Here is an 18,841-nt window from a genome sequence, read left to right as displayed (position 1 = left end):
CCTATTTGCAATTCTAATGAAAATCAGACACCTGCCCTGCCAACCTTCGCCCCTCTCTGCAGATCACTGCCACAACAACAAGGAGAAAAAGACAGAAGAAAAGGGGCAGAGAGAAAAGCAAGTGAGGACGAAGAGAGTGGGAGAGAGCCCCTATCAGAAGAGGGATATTATGTTACTGCTGGCCTAGTAGATTGGATTGTCAGATGGCCCAGTGTGGGGAGAGAAAATGGTCTCTTTCATTCTGGGTTGCTACAACAGAGGTCTTCTCACACACTGAAAGAATCACGATATGATGTTGGCTGTCGAACTGGTCGGTCCCCTGACCAGTAATCAGCCCCACGGGAGGTGTAACATCAGGGTGATCCTGGCCTCTGTCATCCCCTTCAATGATGGGCTAAGAGGTGGAAGCTTCGAAGGTGGTGATGTTATAAAGTCCACAAGGATTGCAAATCCATCAGCGCTGATATGCATCAACAAATTGAAAAGGAGCTTCAGTTGAGCCTAGCCTTCAGATACCACCTCCAGAGTGTCACTTCATCTATGTCCCCTTAAAGCTTTATTTATGAGCTGGTATCAGTGAGGGTGAATGCATACCATATAATGTTACAGAACGTGTAATACTAGTTAAAGACAGTGTTCAGTGAACAAGAGTTTACTGTGTATTCTCCCTCATTCCCTTACCTCATCTATCACAGCACACAATCTGCACCTCTCACTGGCCCTCACTTGCTGATAGCCAAAGGTTGAGAGTATCAGCAGCCCTAAATGGGGCCTTTAACAGCCAGCAGACTAAAGAGAGGGAAAGAAGCAGGTGGGGAAGGAGGGAGGTCAGCACGATGCTATCAGTCCATTACAGACCCCCGAGGACAAAAGCAGCTTCTCTCCTTTTCAGTTTGGCCTAGTTGTGGCCAATGCAAGGGCCACTACGCTCCACATATGGGTACCTACACAAAGAGGCCTTGATGCAGGTGTCAAGAGGTGCCAGTCATTTTGACTGGTCTGTGTGCTGAGTTCAACCCTTGTTTTTGGTTACTTTCTACTAAGGGACAAAGCAACAGAGGCCCCAAAAGGCCAGGCCTTCTTTTACATTGGCCATTCAAAAGAAAGACCATTTTTAAGGAGACCACCCTGCATGTAAGGTGGACGGTGTAATGGAATTTAGATATTGTTTGGATTGAAATCTTGTGACATTAGGCATTTGTTGAAGCCACAGCAAGGCATGTGTAATAGCCACAAAGATATGTTAATCTGCATTTTAAAATGGAAATGACTTCCATACACACAAACTTTTTGGCACCATTTCAGAAATGATCTCCCTCCACGCTTAAACACCTGAAAAAAACGAATCACCTGACTGTTTATATACACTGGGCATGCACCTGTTGGTTTAAAAAGGCAGCAAATTTTCCACTATGTGGTTGGTTGCTTAGTTGCAGAAAATACTACAGAGGAAGAACAGCAAGAAGCGAAAGATTATATCAGGGATTTCTTTGCTTGGACCCACAACAAGGTGGAACTGTCACTGAAAGTAATACATGTGTGTAAGGCAGTTAAGGCAGCCTGGGCTCAGTCCCAACTCGTCAAATTGACACTTGGTCAGTGGCCATCGGCATCAGATATCAACGCATTTATGTATCCTTTAGTGGTGGTATAAGATGCACTGGGCTGAGGGGAGTGGGTCCAAAAAACTCTGGACTTACACACAGGACAGTGCTGTTCATTTCCTGTGTGAAACCAATAGATAAACACATTGTTTTAATAAGAACATAGTGTTCTAGTATGTGTAGCACAGTCTATTTTGTAATTTGTAACAAATGTACTTATTTTAAGCCAAACCATTATGTTTTTTCTAAATCACAAGGTTATGTGATTTTTTTTCGTACGGAAGAAAAGCTGTTGATTTTTTTTTTCCTAAATTTGTTTTGGAACGATACCGTATGTATTAAACAAGCGGAAACTGTACATGAAACTGGAAGTTTATTTTGAAGATGCAAAATGCATGTAAGTGTAAACTGACATGCCGTCCCTGAATGTCCAAAACTGACACTGAGGGTTGACCCAGAGTCGATATTTGAGTAGTTGGGAGTGAAAATGTGTTGGTTAAGGCAGTGGAAAACATAAATTAGGAGTCATTACCAAGTAAATACAGCTACGGCTTGGGTGTCTGCATCATTGTTTTTGTGAGTTTCCACCAGTCCAAAGTAAAATGCAATCTCTTTAGTTTTCAGACTGAAACTGGGTCATTTTTTAATAGTTGCCATTCTGGGGCATTTAAAGTGCCAGAGTAGTGCTGACACTAGGCATAACAAAAATGTGTTAGTGTGAATGTGGCCTTAGTTTGTCCCCTTCCCAGTAACACCAGTGTTACTTTGCTGGGATAGAGAGAAATATTTTTGTGTACGTGTCTATGCCTGTGTGTGTGTGTGTGTGTGTGTGTGGGGGGTATAGCTAAGAAAAAAACAACACACACCTGTTTCCCCCCTTTTAACGCTTTCCCCACTCCCTCCCCTTGGAGCAGCCACAGGGGCACGCAGCGTGGATTGTACCGGTGCTTAATCCAGACAGGCGAGGACAGTGGTATTGTCACCCATTTAGAGGGTGCCAGGGACACGTGGCTCACCCTTTAGCACGCTTGAGGGAGTATGGCTGAAGGCAGGCCGCGGGCCGCAGTGGCAGGTGCTGTGACGGATGTCCTGTGAAGTGCCAAAGCAAACACAGGGAGGCGAGGTGGGGTCAGGGTGGGGCACTCAGAAGGGTAAAGCTGGTATGAGGAGATTAGTGTGCCATGGCCCTGCCCTTTAGAGAGAGGAGGAGGGGAGGTGTGCAGGGGAGGTGTGGGCAGTGAAAAAGAGAGGTGTCAGGACACAGGGTCACATTCTGCTGCATCATGCCTGTGTGTTTTCAAGCAAGGTGCTGAATGAATGACCTCAGAATAGAGTTCATGGTGAAATAATGCAGGACAGAAAACGAGAAATGTCCAAGTCAGCGTTCATTTCTCAGCCAAACAAGGAGGCAGTGTTTGGAAGCCGATCAACTCTTCATACACTTGCACTTTTAAGACAACTTTGAAGTCCAGCTCCAACTTGCAGCAGCAGCAGCAGTGGGAGGAAGTATGAATCAGGTAGAGTTTCACTTGCCTCATGTCCTCTAATGGCCCACCCAATCACCAGGACATGAGCATTACACAGAACATGTGCACAGGAAGCCTGGAGGTATTGCTGTTACACAACAGAAACTGGATATGCCTTGTTCGCTAACCTTGGGTCCCTGTCCTGCCCTCAGTCCCCCCTTGTACCATTATGAGGGTGATGAAAGAAGGGCACAGAGAATGTGTGAGCTTCAACCTATTCTGGACCGAACACTGGTGGGCAGCTCCATTTACTGTGAGGACAAATGGATGAAAGGTTTCATGGAGGCTGTGCAGTGTTAGCATTGTTAGCCAAAAGTCCTGGACACATCTGGAAAAGTATTTTATATTACCATGGCAATGACATGAAAAAGGGACATGGCGTTGAGTTATGGATGAGCGCAAGAGCACAAGAGAAGCCAAAGGTTAGCCTTCAAGCTGTGATTTTGATCAGGCAAATATAGGGTGCCTATACAGACTCTGTTTGTCTGATCTGGACTCCTGACAATAACCAAATCTCGGCATTGAACCCTAAATGGACTGAGGAAATAACCCATTCACAACAGTGCAAAATACAAAGCATTCTCCTCTGGTTGATCACCATTGGAAGGGCAGTCATTACGGGGGGAATGAGAGTAGCAGGTGGCAATATAACTTCCTGTTGCCTTGACCTGACCATGGATCTCAAGGAGCCTCCTTGTCCAGTAAAACTTCTTTTTTACCTGCCTGCTGTCATAGAAAGGGGAGAGATGGCAGCCAGTCATTTCTTAAAGGCGTTCATTGTATTGCAGTCATTCATGCAAAGTGAGTGATGTAACTGCGAAAAATGAAAAAACGTTTCCATAATAATTTTCCCTGTTTCCATGACTTTATCTAAGGAGCTTAAAATAATTAAGCTTAGCAATACAGCCATACATTATTTAACCCCCACTTCCCTAGCAATTGTGGGTAAGCAGACTATCATTTGCTAACTTTACTTGCTTATTTGCTTATTAGACATTCCCGCTTCATAAACCAACCAACCAGACTGGACTTTGCAAAACATCAAAAAAGCACCCCTTCCTTGGGGGGTTAGCTGTCAATGCAAATTGACGTGTGTTTGTTTTACAAATTTGGCATGTTTGCATGCATCTATTTTGCATTTAATTTGCATTATGGTCATGTCTAATAATAGCTTTGCAACCTTGCCTGAACCTGAGCATACCGTGTTGATCACCGGCATGTTCCATCAGTTCTCCTTTTTCTAAATGGATTAATGACCTAATATACGGGCTGGATATTATAGATATTCTGATCATGATAGGCTAAGTGTTGTCTGTAAATAACCAACCTGTTAATAGCCCACTGTTTGATCCGGGCGAAGATTTAGTTGGAGACAACAGTCTGATGCTGCTTTACTGTGTGACTGTAACATTACTGCAACAGCCCCCGCTCAAGCTAATATTACCTATCCATCAGCAGTAACTGTCACCACTATTGCTTAGTGATTTACCACACTGACAATGAAAAATCAACAACAACTTCTTGACATTTTCTTGTTTTTTTCCTGATGTGACAACACGTTTATTTTCCCCAAAAGGGGGCACGGCCGTGGCAACGAAGTGATGTCAGTCTGGTTTGTTCATCTCACATTATACTGGTGACACTTTAACAGTCACACAATCCAGCATTAGATTTTGAATTAGCAATAAAAAGATCAGATTTTGGGTAATGTTAGCCATTTTGGGAGATATTTATAAAAATATTAAACAACAGCCAAAACAGGTTAAAACACGTTACGTTAATTCCAAACCATTTTCAGGCCTGGAAGACATTTTTTTCTAATTTCATAACTTTTCCAGTTCTTCCGTGACTTTGGGTACCCTAGAAGTTGCTTGCTGCATTAAGTGGCAGCGATTGTCTTATTGTGGAGGGACAGGGTTTCAGACACTGTTTGACAACCCAACAAGCTGAGGCAAACTAATGCCCTTACTCTATCTTATATAATTTTTCATTATGCATCCACTGCGTACTGTTCCAAAACCAGGCTGGAGATGTCTGGTCAACCAAGCAGTACATGAGCAGTAAACATGAGCCGAGGAATGTCTGATAGAAGTTCAGAGGTCAGAACGAAGCATGCCTTGGCAGGGACAGAGGGACATAGCCACCTGGTCATCTGGGTTAATTATAAATGTAGTAGGCCGCAAGGGGGGAAGATGAGCTGGACAGCTGTCTCTCCAGACACACATACAAACACACACACTCAGGATCACAGCACATATGCATGGTCCGCTCCGCTGAGCACCAGATCCCAGGGGCCCATCATGGCCGAAAAGCCCTCCACTGCAGCCAGGTGGAACTGGGGAAAAGTTCACCATCATAGCCGTCAAACTCTTTTCACTCTCTCTCTCTCTCCTAGTCTCTGTTTCTCTCTCTTAGAGCCTCCCACGGAAATACAAGATGAAGTATGTTCCTTGGATTCGTCTACTGCAAGTCTCTGGTATTCTCATGACTATCCTGATAGGAAATAGACCTTAAGAGGGCCTTTGGAACAGAGAAATTACTGATTTATCAGGAGTTAGACATTGTTGATTGGGTGTAGAAATGAGCAGGGTAGAGATCAATGCTCCAGGGGTGAAATTCTTATTATTCATGCCTTGTGAATTTGGAAAATTCAGCCTTATGTCTTGTGGATAAATCTAAGCAGTGCATGGAGAATTTATTCTGTAATATATTTGATGACAAGGCTGTACGTCCTTGTCTACAAACCATAGTCACAAATAAACAAATACTGAAGATGTTTATAAGGGCTTCCTCCATTCAAATAACAATTTGTCACTGCCACCCCTTAGCTGTGCCCATGGGGTTGTGCGCTAATAGCTTGTGCTTGGGCTTAATTGTGTAATAAGAATCCGAAACCCCACAGGTGTAACTTTTAAACACACCAACATACTCACAGTTTGATTGTGACCAAATGAGAGTTGCACAGCAACAGAGGGAGGATGCAGACCAAGAAGAGGGAAGAGGGGAAAATAGCAAAGCGACAGGAGAAAATGAGAAATGGTAAAGGTGAAAGGGGGGAAAAGTGATGGATGGGGCTACGTGTTAAAGAGACACCAAGTGAGTGAGAAATATGAAATTGAAAATCAAGCGAGAAATGGAGTAGGGGTGATCATTTGCCAAAGAGACTGATACTTGCTGTATGTCTTCCTCACAGGTTATGAAAGTGGACACGTGTCGGATTATGAATATCAGTCACATTTAGCACCTGTGTTTTTAACTTGATAATATTTCACCCGGCCAAGTGTTGATTGAGGTAAAATGATAAGGCTGATTATTTTTTGCTGATCTTGTGTGTAAAGCAACGCGCTGCTCGAGACATCAGACACTGAGAAATTATCCTGTGGTCCCAGCTGATAGCGAGTTATATGAAATATGTCTTGGTTTTCTCTGCCAGATACAAGAGATCTAGAAAGCAGACAGACCAATATTGAGCTTTTGTAGAGGCATTGTCCAAAAAAGCGCTGACAGCACAGAAACAGGCCTCCCTATGAAAGAGCTTGACTGTATGCAAGTGTCCAGTCACTGGAAAAGCCATTGCAGTAAAGTGGAGGAGTAATCCTGGCAGGGCCTGTCTTTTCACTTAGGAAACCCATAAGAATCCAAGCCCTGAGCAGAATGCCTCCCCTGACGCCCATATCTGAGATAGCAAAGACGGCTCTTGGGCCACTGTGTTTGAAATAAACACAAAGCCTATGTCCACTGGGCACAATAAGACTGATGCTGGCTTAATCACTCTCATGGCAACAAGGGAATACCTTCTTTACATTGCAAACAAGTGTGCGTGGGTGCTACGCATGTCTGAGGTTTCATGCAAATGAAAGTGCACATTTGAAGGCTGCACGAAGAGCTTCCTTGTTCAAGGACACGTCACACACGATACACTTCTCCAACATGCTCATAGCACGAATGCCAAATCGTAAAAAGGTATAACCCCCCCTCCACACGCACACACACAATTCATTTCCACCATTCATTTTGTGATTGCCATCCCAATCTGCATCCTCTAAAGTCTGATCCATACCGATAAGCACACTTCACTCTAATGCTGTTTGTCAGATCCAAGCAGAGGAGCATCTTTAGCCTTTCATTTCCAAACCGCACAATGACAGCTGGAGGCAATCTGCCATGTATCAACCATGCCAACCCGCTTCTTCTTGCAGGCATCTGCCTTTGAGAAACGACAATGTCACCTGTCACTCACGAGCGCCATTAAACCAATCAGGCCCCCAGGAGATCTGATTAGGTGGGCCTGCCAGCATTTAACTCACTGAGAAAATGAGATGCCCTGCTGTTGTTCCTGCTTATCAGGGTTTAAAACCTTGCAGTCAACAACACACAGAATTTGTCCAGAAACACAAAATGGATGGGAAGTCTCAGGCAGAGATGCAGTCTGGTAGAAGGGTTTCATGGATATATGGATTAATTCTGAAATGTTCGTGATTTTGTTAAATTGCGCAGTAAGTACTCAGAATGGATCAATAAAGTAATTTACTTAATGGGCAACATAATTTGCTCTATAAATGTTGAGCATCATCATTCTTGTTTCTAATATATTTGCCAATTTTAGCATCAGTAACAAAGTTATAAAAGTGCTGCAAGGTGGACTGAAGAGTCTGTCCTTCAACTCAGCACACATAATGTGTGTCGTGCTGAAGTTGTTACTCAGGAAGTCTTTTGATTGCACCCAGCTTCAAGTGTGCTCTGTAATCGCCCCTGAACTTTAAACTTTCAAATTCTGAATCTTTAAAGGAGTTGTATAAAACATTCAGAGTGTATCTATGATTCAGAGCATAGCACAAGCAATGACATCAGTGCAAACAGTAGCCCCTTTCACACTGCCTGTTCAAGGCAGGAATATCACGCTGTTATTTCGCCTCACCATTCTTTATTAAAGGTATGTTTGCAGGATGGGGGGACAGAGTATCTCACACTGAAGCCAGCAACGCTCAGCACTGATCAGCTTCTGTGTAGAAAAGAAAGGCATCAAGACGGGAAGGTTGTAATGCTTTAACGATATGTTGTGTGTGCAACCCACTGCTGGGAGATTTGAAAAAGCAGCTAGCAGCAATTAACAGCTAACTCAAAGAAGAAGAACAGTGGTCTAAATTGTCCGCAAATTGCCAACAGGGATGTTAAACGTCACATTAGAGGCTAATGCTGCTGTGTTACACATCATGCCTGTCAAACCTCTTTTGCTTCTGGGATGCCGGCATGCAGTCTAAAATCACAGACTGGGGTGACCAACATTGTTTGGTTCTCCATAAAAAAGCCAGAACAGCCTAAAGAAGGGAAATTGTTAATACCCTATAGTGCGATCTCTGTATAAAAAAGGGCTAATGTAAATGTGGGAGGGAAACAGAGCGTAGGCACTATGCTTCCATGACAACGCCGTGGGACAGGAATGTGTTACCAGTGATGGACGGACTATAAACACAGTGCAGTGCAGCACAGCAGCAATGACCTAGCCAGTGGGATACAAACACACAGACACACATGCATTAACATGAATGCACAGTCAGACTGTCTGCAACAACATTAAGAGAAGCTCTGATTACAACAAACAGAGATGAAGCATGAGTTCATTCTCTGCTTAGGACATTACTCTGCTACATTTTTATCAATCAATCAAATCTTTATTTGTATGGCACTTTTCATACAAAGAGTAACACAAAGTGCCTCACAGAAATTAAAAACAATAACAGAAATGAAAAACATCAATGAAAATCAAGAAAAATACAGACAGCCTGACCCTCCCACCCCCACCTAGACGTACGCAACAACACACACACAATCATGTAGATATTCCCACACATATTCGCAAAGGCACCCGAACATCCACCCTTACCACCCACACACACGCACACATACACCAACACACACCAATTGTTACTAAAGAGACATGGCTAGGCACTGAGACCTGAGGCGAGGGAGAAGTTTTTGGGGGCCAACTCACTGAGAGAGGTCACGGTCCAGCACTGGGCGCCGCACAGAGACCATCCCAACCTGGCGGACAGGAGTGCCCGCACCAAGATGCCGAGCCCTCTAGCCACCCGGGCCGAAACAGTCCACGGTACAGCACCCCCAATGGTGGACCAGAGACCACTCCCAGTCCGGTAGGCCCCGATGAGGAAACACTGGAGCTAAAAACTAACACAATAAAATAAGGTAAAGAACATAAAACCTAAGAACGTAAGGGACTGAAACAGTAAAATAAGACAAAGAATACAAGTGCACAGTAAAATAGATTAAAGGTTATAACCGCTAATAATTAGATAGATAAATAAATGGGAGACTAAAACAGTGGGATAAGATAAATAAAAAGGAGAATAAATAAATAAATAGTTAGTTAGTTAGTTAAAGCCTGATTGAAAAGATGGGTCTTGAGCCTCTTTTAAAAACCTCAACACTGTCTGTGATCCTGAGGTTCTCCGGAGGCTGTTCCACAGATCGGGGCCATAGTAACTGAAAGCCGCCTCCCCATTTCTTTTAGAGCTAACTTGTGGTATGGTTAAAAAGGCCAGTGCCGGAGGACCTCAGGGTCCTTGAGGGTTGATAAGGTAAAAGCAGCTCAGTTAGGTAAGAAGGCCCAAGACCTTTGAGACACTTAAAAACAAGTAAAAGAACCTTAAAATCAATCCTGAAACGCACTGGGAGCCAATGAAGCAATTTTAAAACCGTGTATATGCTCCCGCCCTCTGGTCTCGTCAGCACTGCGCGGCCGAAGTTCTGCAATAGTTGTAAATTGAAATGCTCTTTTGGGAAGACCAGAGAGCAGGGCATTGACAACAATTCTAGACACAAGAGATAAAAGCATGCATCAGTACCTCCGTGCTGGCCTGAGAGAGAAAGCGGGATGACTCTGGCTATGTTCTTTAGATGATAAAAACCAATTTTTGTTGTGTTTTTGATGTGTGGGATAAAAGTAAGCTCAGAGTCAAAAAATCACACCCAGATTTGTTACAGATTGTGATGTTCTAAAAGCCTGTAACTTTGGTAAAAGTCTCTTTCTGGCCTTCAGGACCGATGGACTAAAACCTCTGTTTTGTCCTGGTTGAGCTGTAGGAAATTTGCTGCCATCCATGAATTTATGTCTGAAATGCAGTTAAAAAGGGCATCAATAGGCCCTGTGTCATCAGGAGACACAGCGATGTACAGTTGAGTATCGTCAGCATAACTATGAAAGCTGATGCCGTGACTCCTGATGACGTCCCCAAGGGGAAGCATGTACAGATTAAAAAGAGTTGGGCCTAAAATTGACCCTTGGGGAACCCCACACTTTATCTCATGGATTCCTGAGGAACATGTATCCATACTTACAAAGAAGTGTCGATCTGTGAGGTAGGAGTGAAACCAGTTCAGAACAGTACCAGAGAGGCTTCAATTCAGGTTCCTCAGTCTATTTAATAAAATGTGATGGTCTACTGTATCAAGGCTATGTTAGATCCAGTAGTACCAAGACAGTGATTTTATGGTTATCTAAGTTGAGCCTGATGTCATTTTAAAATCTTTACAAGGGCTGCCTCGTACTGTGATTCATCCTAAAACCAGACTGACACCTCTCTAAAATGTTATTTGTGGTTAAAAAGTCATTTACTTGGTTAAACACAAGTTTTTCCAAGATTTTACTTAAGAATGGTAAGTTCGATACAGGTCGATAATTATTAAAATGTTGGGATCTAAATTGTTTCTTCTTCAGAAGGGGTTTCACCACCGCCGTTTTAAAGGAGGTGGGGAAGACACCCGTCTGAAGAGAGCAATTCACCATGTATATCAATTGTTCCTCAAAGAATGCATGAAACGTTTTAAAAATATATATTATATTATACAATCAAATCTATATTATACAATCAAATATATATTATATTGCTTTATGTTATTGTTGGGAATGTCGTTTACAGAGCCTTTAAGTGTACAACAGTTTGATCTTTCTATTAAAACATAAAAAATGAGTCCTTTCTGGTGTCACATCTCAATCTTAAACACAACCTTCTCTGGACGCAGGAACTGGCCTCGCTCCTCTTGTCACCAAGCTACAGCATCCAGCCAAACAAAGCAAAAGTGCCGATCAGCTGCAAGTTGAGCCCAGCTGTTGCTGGGGCTGGGAGACATGGAGCAGAAAGTAGGGTGGGGTGGCGACTAAATGTCCAGTGCAGTGAGAAGGGGCGGTGGTAAGGTGGCAGCAGCGATGGGAGCGCAGAAAGGGAATACAGGGGATGGAAGGGATCAGACTGGAGTGTTGAGTTAGGGATCGGGTGATGTTTGGCCAAGGCCTGAGGAAGTATCATATGCGACACCTTCATGCGAGAAGGTTACTCCGGGCTGAGGCAGCCTCCTGGACCACAGGCCACAGGAAAAGATGACGGATACACAAGTCCACACAGACCCTCACACCTGCACACACACACACACACACACACACACACACACACACACACACACACACACACACACACACACACACACACACAAACACACTCTGCTCACATTCACACACAAATATTTAAAGACGAAGGCAGGCACTGAATCACTTTCTCAGCAGAAATCCCGTTTGCCAGCACACACACTCATTGATTAATCCATGTGGGCTAGCACAAACACAGCAGCTTCTAACAGCTGAGTGGTGAAATTGGAGGGCTCCACCCAAACAACGCTTTGCAGGTCACAACCAGTTCAATAGTCGGCTGTCTCCCGCCGGGCCTTGGGACCACAGGAACTGTGCACCATGTGCAAAATCCTAAACAATCATTTATAATCTCATCAAACAGACAGTACACTCATGTGATGGCAAATATCTAAGCAGGAAATAAGATAATATAAAGCAGAGGTCTCTTGGAAAACCACTAGAACATTTGGTATATCAAAAGATAGGCTTTCCATATGATGCAGGAAGCATTCCTAATGCGAAAGGGATAAAAGAATCCCATTAATCTTGGATGTCAGGCTGTGAGCATCCATCATCATGCCGAAAGATGAAAGGGACACTCTATTTTATCTATAAATCGATCACTTTCATTTATCCATCCATACTGGATCAGCTTCAGCACTTACATTGTGCATTTATTACCAAGATAATTCTGCTGAGCTTACAGAAACTCCTTCTCCTCTCGGTCGAAGTGTCCAATCAGCAGGTGGTGGTCTGGCGATTGACATCTGAGCGAGATGTGATCACAGATAGCCCTCCCTCTCTATTCCACCTGGAGCTGGTGCGGCGCTCGTGACTGACAGCTCTGCTCTTAATAATTCATCTGGCCCTGGGTGTCTGAAGGTCAGGAGATCATCTGCTTGGGTTTGGGGTGCTGAGGAGAGGTGGCACTGTCATCAAATATTTATTGACCCTCTGTACTCCCAATACACTCTCAAAATACACAATCTCTCTCCGCTAAACACAGCACAGATTTCTCACCCAGCAGCTTTAGCAGGAGGGCAACGACACTGTCACAGTTTGACTGTGAAGGTTGCTGGTTGTGGAAGTGGGGGTACAAAGAAGCGTGATTATGAATGTGTGTGTGTGTGTGTGTGTGTGTGTGTGTGTGTGTGTGTGTGTGTGTGTGTGCGTGTGTGTGAGTGTCTGTGTGTGCTGTTTTGCTAGTGAGCATATGGAATATCAGTCAGTGAACAGACGTAAATGCTGATGAGCCAGTGTGTTATCCTGGTTTAATTGTAGAGCCAGATGGAAAATAGCTCTGATGCACCAACACTCGACATTACAGTGTTGATAGTCCAATCATAGTGTAATACCCTCAATTAAATTGCACAAACTCAATCTGAAATTACATTATTTGTCGATCTGCACAGTTTTCTCATTTCGTTGTCCATTATGGCTGTTGGTCATAACAGTTCACTCACCACCTCCTTTGTGGACAGATTAGGAAATGTTGACTGCGGTGAGAATGCCGTCACTGGTGTAAGGGAGAATGTTCCTCCTCTAGCTTTTCAAAAAACATGAGTGTAACAAAGATCAGCTCCCATGAAAATCCCTGCAGGTGTTGTAGCAAACTGTATAGTGGATTCACTCCCTGGGCAACTTCCCATCAGACACCAGCCCAGTCGCCAGAGCCAGCTGTTGACATTGTAGCTTTCTGCAAGCCACAAATGTTACATTTGAATGTTTCATGACGTAGGTTAGATTAGATGTATATTAGCTGAGTTTCTCATCAAGAGGAGGAGTTGATGGTGGACAGTGTACCACCTAGGCAAACAGCAGACAGCAGCAGACCACTGTGTGAGACCAACAGAAGCTGTTATTTTTTAACATGAGGTTCGGACATTTCCTGCTGCGTTTATCGTGAAAAAAGTGACAATTTTAAATATAAAATTGAATAATATACAGCCATGTTCGTAGCGACAAAACAAGCTATTATTTGATATTAGGTTGGGAAATTTCCAGCCATGTTTGCAGGGGCCAAAGTGGGTATTTTAAATAAGAGTTTAAGATATTTCCCACTGTGTTTTTAGCAACAAAAGGAGGGTATTTTTTAACATAAGGTGGGGACATTTCCAGCCTTGTTTGTAGCGACAAAAGTGAGTATTTTTTAACATGAGGTTGGAGCATTTCCAGCCGTGTTTGTAGCGTAAAAAGTTGGCATTTTTTAACATGAGGTTGGGACATTTCCAGCTGTATTTATAGCAACAAAAGTGGGTATTATTGAATAAAAGTTCAAGACATTTCCATCTATGTTTGTAGCAACAAAAGCAGGTATTTTTTTAACATAAGGTTAGATCATGTTTAACCGTGTTTGTAACTACAAAATGAAAAGTTGGGACAGTTATAGTCATGTTTATAATGACAAAAGGTGGATTCTTTTTTTAAAAATGAGATTTTAGGACATCTCCAGCTGTGTCCGTAGCCAGAAAAACTGGAATCTTTTGAACAAGAGTTTGGGACGTGTCCAGCAATGTTTGTAGTGTTGAAACCAGGTATTTTAAGCCAAAACATTATCTTTTCCTTACCCTAACCAAATGGTTTTTTTTAAAATTTACAACTTATTTGCTACATATGAGACGTACAAATGTAACATGTCCGTGGCTTGCAGAAACTTTCAGTGCCAACTTCTACTGGCGATTGGGCTGCTGATGCACACACACATCTGTTTCCATTAGCATGAAGCCATGGCTTGCTTTAGAATTAGCATTTGTGTATGCCAGAGAAGAAACAGCAAATAAAATGAAGTGATTAGTGTCTACAGCTTTCAAAAATGCAAGATTAAAATGAAGACACTACACACTGCTGTTTTAATTGACAATCAGTGTACTATAGAGCGTGACGACTAATTGTTGGTAGTGAGTGAAATCTTCTCATTACCAAAGTCATCATGGACCAAACTGTAAGAATGAAATTGACAAATCCGAGAATCTCCCTTTTATGAAAACATCTTACATCCATACAGTATATAGCACTCAAAAGTCCATATACCAGCTGCATCAGCTGTCAATTTAATATTTCTTACTGAGAGAATAACAAACCTCCGAAAGGCTGCAGCTAATCATCTGACCCATTACAATGACAGTCACATTTCTGGTTCCAACTCAGAGCAAAGTGCTGTTCATATGAAATATTTTGCAAGCAGCAAGAACCTCCATATGTGGACATGTCTCCACTAGTCAAGCCCAGCAGCTGCAGAGACGCCAGCAGAACTGATGACCTAATGCTAGTCCTGCTTCATCATGATCACTCCTGAAGGAACATAGACACACACACACACACACACACACACACACACACACACACACACTCACGCACACTGAAACACACATCCCCTCTCTGAAGCCAAGGCATTACGCTCCACTCACTCCCAGATTTCAGGCAGGTGCTGCTGTTGTTTGTCGAAGCGCTTGGCAGTACAGTCTTGGATTGCAGCATTTTGGTGCATCTGTATCAGCTTGATACGAACAATTACGTGTTCCTAGTGGTATGCTGCAGACCTAACTCGCAGGGCCTAACTGTTCCAGTACAAGGTTTCTCAATCTGAATGGGAAGTCTATGAATGTTTTATGCCTCTTAGACTGTTGCACATGACGGAATAGTTATCAAACTGTTTTCAATATCTTTGTGCATGTGTGCACTTGTGTAAGCATCTGCATACTGTTATGCAAGTGTGTGGTTTGTTCTTGCTGTTATACCACATCACCGAGGTGTGAAGGAAACTAGTGTGTTTCCTTGAGGTTTCCGAGAATGAGCCACGCAGCAACAATTCAAGGCTCTGCTGCTGCTCATAAATGTGCATATCACAAATTAAACCAAACTGAGGGAGTCAGGCTATGGAGAGAATATTGATTCACTTAGGTGTGCGACTGCAGTAAGAGTGTGTGGTTGTGTGTGTAACAATTACAGTGTGCTCGTAAGAAGTTTCCATTGTAAATTACAAAGTTGATTATTTATTTTATTCATGAGGTAATACAGGGATTGTTTATCATGCAGTAGGTTAGTGAATATCTGCCTCAGATTGAGTGTACTCATGCATGAGTGTGGAGTAATTTTCTACCGGTTAGAGGCTTATGAGTTGCGCATGTTTGACTAGAGGCGTGCACATCGGAGGTGGATGTGTCCACAGTGACACAGTTGGTGCAGTGCCAGGGAGTACAAGTGGAAAGGAAGAGAGAACTGAGAGAAGAGGGGAGGAAGGATACATAGTCCAGATTGCTTGTGTTCACAAACATAATCTACCTCAATAAACCTCTGGGGACACACATCTGTGCAGCTTCAGTACCTTTAGTCAGCTCTATAAGTATATAGTTGTGTACATAACAACATCAGCCAACTCAGCTCTGCCCACACCTTTAATTTAAATATTTGTGAGGCATGGTTTAGATGTTACTAGTTTAGGATCAAGGTGTTAGGTTAATGTTACTTTGCAATATGCATGTATGATTTAATGTGGTGTCACTTTATATCCAGCCAATATTATTTTCATCCCTGTAACTTTGTCATGTCAATTTGAACAATTAATGAATCAGAAATGTTGAATTAGCTTGTGATATTTGCCACCCTGCTGGAGATGCCACACTTACATTAATTGGTTTAATGAATACACTAGAAAACAAACAAGCAACAAAACAATTATCTGTAAAATGCAGAGATAGCTAGCTGGTGCATGCAATCTTCATAACTATGCAGAATTATTTTTGAGGCATACAAAAACACAAGTGCACAACAGTGTTGTAGTATTCAAGATTGGTCTTAAGACCATTTTTTGATGGTCTCGGTCTCATCTTGGAATTGGTCACATTTATACATTTATATGTTTTGTCTGAGTCTCAGGCAAAGAGGACTTTATTTCTAGACCACTCAAGACTACAACTGCAGAAATATTGGTAAATTCCCTGTGCATTGTCTGGTTTATTTGTTAATATCATAACTTTAATTGGATGCAAAACTTCCTTCTTAAAATGCAGCAAATAGCTTGACTTATCTCTAATTTGCTGAAACTGTCACTACATCCATAAAGTATTATATGACACAGAAAGTTTGTGGGATAAAAAAAAAACATGTCCCTCCTCCCACTGCTTCTAATGGCATTTGATAGATAAGGTCCCAAGGCAGATATCACTCATGCAGCTTCTGTCAGTCTCACAAAAATCTAACAAATTGTCTCTGCATTCAGGTGTCCACAGAGCAAGCATGACAAACGACTGCACATTGTGTGTGGATCTATAGAAGATATGAGCAGTTGTGCTGGAGCTCAACGGATGGTGCCACAGGTGTTAAACAGTTAAGCGCTTTAGCTGCTCGGGGGGAAAAGATGTTATTGAACCAGCAAGGCTTCTCAAACAGTCCCCTCTCTGCAGGGCAACTCAAAGCCCAGGGGTCAAAAGTCACAGTGAGCAGCGATGGAAGCCATTTGTTTGGTTGTCATGGCTCAACAGGTGAGCCCCTGGGTGGGGGACCCGGCTTCTCAAAACATCTCACCCGGCAAGGAAAAAAATAGCACCACAGGCTCAATATCAGGAATGTCCACCACACACGGTCACTCACTCACCACACACGTCACAACAACCCATGTTTACCCTTATTCCACCCCATGTTCACACTGCTCTGTTTGCTTTGAGGGGAGGCTGCCCCAAAAAAATGCTGAAGCAGAGAAGGAGAAAAAATGGAAAGAACAACCATGGCCACCATCGGTGCACAGCTCAGTGTTTGTTTTTGTTTGAATGTCACAGGGCCGAGCTTTTTTTTTTTCTTTTTCTTTTAGCTGAGGGAGACACCAGAGCTGCACCTGTGCTACAAGTGCCTCCGGACTGGTAGCTATACCCTCCAGCTGGGTTGTTTTGTATAGGATCCAGCCTAATCATCACATTGAACATGTTGCTGCACACATTCCTCCTCCCTTTAGTCTATTGTACAAACTGTGTGGCCACTGAAGCATTTTCTATAGAAGCTGCACAGCTCATTTATACAGCTTTTGGGTGACTTTCATATCCACAATGAGGCCTGATTGCTCGTTGGCCACAATGATTTCAAGCTAATTTTAAATGATGTCCTATATTTATGGGCAAATGGTTTTTATGTGAATGGTTCCGGTGTCCAAGTTAATGTGTGTAAAATGGGGCACTAAAATCTTTAACTAGTAGACCAGCAGAAATGTAAAATAACTGCATACACTCACACAAGTATTAAGAGTTTACTCAAAATAAAGAAATTTGGTGCACTGTTTTAGATTAAACAATTCAACAGTTTATAACAGAGGTGGAACTAGGTCATTGTTCTGCAAGTCACAGGTAAGTCTGGAATCTTAGTACTCTTGTCCTTAGTCAAGTCCCAAGTCAAAACTGACAAGTCCCAAGTCAAGTCCTTAAGTCCTAAACTTTAAATTTCAAGTCCTTAACAAGTCATAATGTGCTCTTCACCACATGTAAAGCCATTTTAACAACAGAATAATGATATATAACATTTAAAAGAGTCATAAATGCTTTTAAAAATGTGTGGGTGTATCTGTTAAAACAAGTTTGTTGGGAGTTGCAGTCCCTGGTTTTAAAGTCCAAATCGAAACCCAAGTCTTTTCTGATTTTATCAAGTCGAATCTAAAGTCATCACAGTTGTTTCTCAAGTCAGAGTCATGTGTCGTGTCATGTGGTATATAAAGTACTTAGCAATGAGCTCTCCCTCTGTCAGCTACAGCATTAAACTATGGGTCACAAGTTAATACTTATGCGTAGTAAGTACTTATAGCTGCACTGAGCAAGATTTTCATGATATCAATAGATTTAATGACTACATCCTTGAAAGGATTTGCTCATATTGAAAAACCCCTCACAGTATTGCAACCTGATGTTGTAGTTCACCTGAATTCAGTACATTTAGTGTTTTTCAATCTGTTGTTTTGTATTCAGGGCCTGCAACGTTACAGCTTCGGTTTAGTGTCGCTACTCTCATCAGCATCAATTTCCAGAAGCAGCATGCAAACGCAAAAAAGCTCTGATAAATCTACTGTACACTACCTGAACCAAACGGCAGGCACATATTGCAACACAGGAGAGTTGAAGACCAGAGTTAGAAAGGGAGCACATATAAGTCTTGTATTCATCAGGTCAAAAACATAACTCATAACAAATGCTAACATACATTTACAGGACGTGTAAAAGGTCACTGGTTGCTAACATAAACACTTTATAAAATGATCCAATACTTTTGACCTTTTGACCCTTTTTGACCAAACCATCTCCACGCAAGGTCCA

Source organism: Plectropomus leopardus, chromosome 2, assembly GCF_026936395.1.
Source record: "Plectropomus leopardus strain MGB_pleo_1.0 chromosome 2, ASM2693639v1, whole genome shotgun sequence".
Taxonomy (NCBI): domain Eukaryota; kingdom Metazoa; phylum Chordata; class Actinopteri; order Perciformes; family Serranidae; genus Plectropomus; species Plectropomus leopardus.
This window is presented reverse-complemented; position numbering follows the sequence as displayed.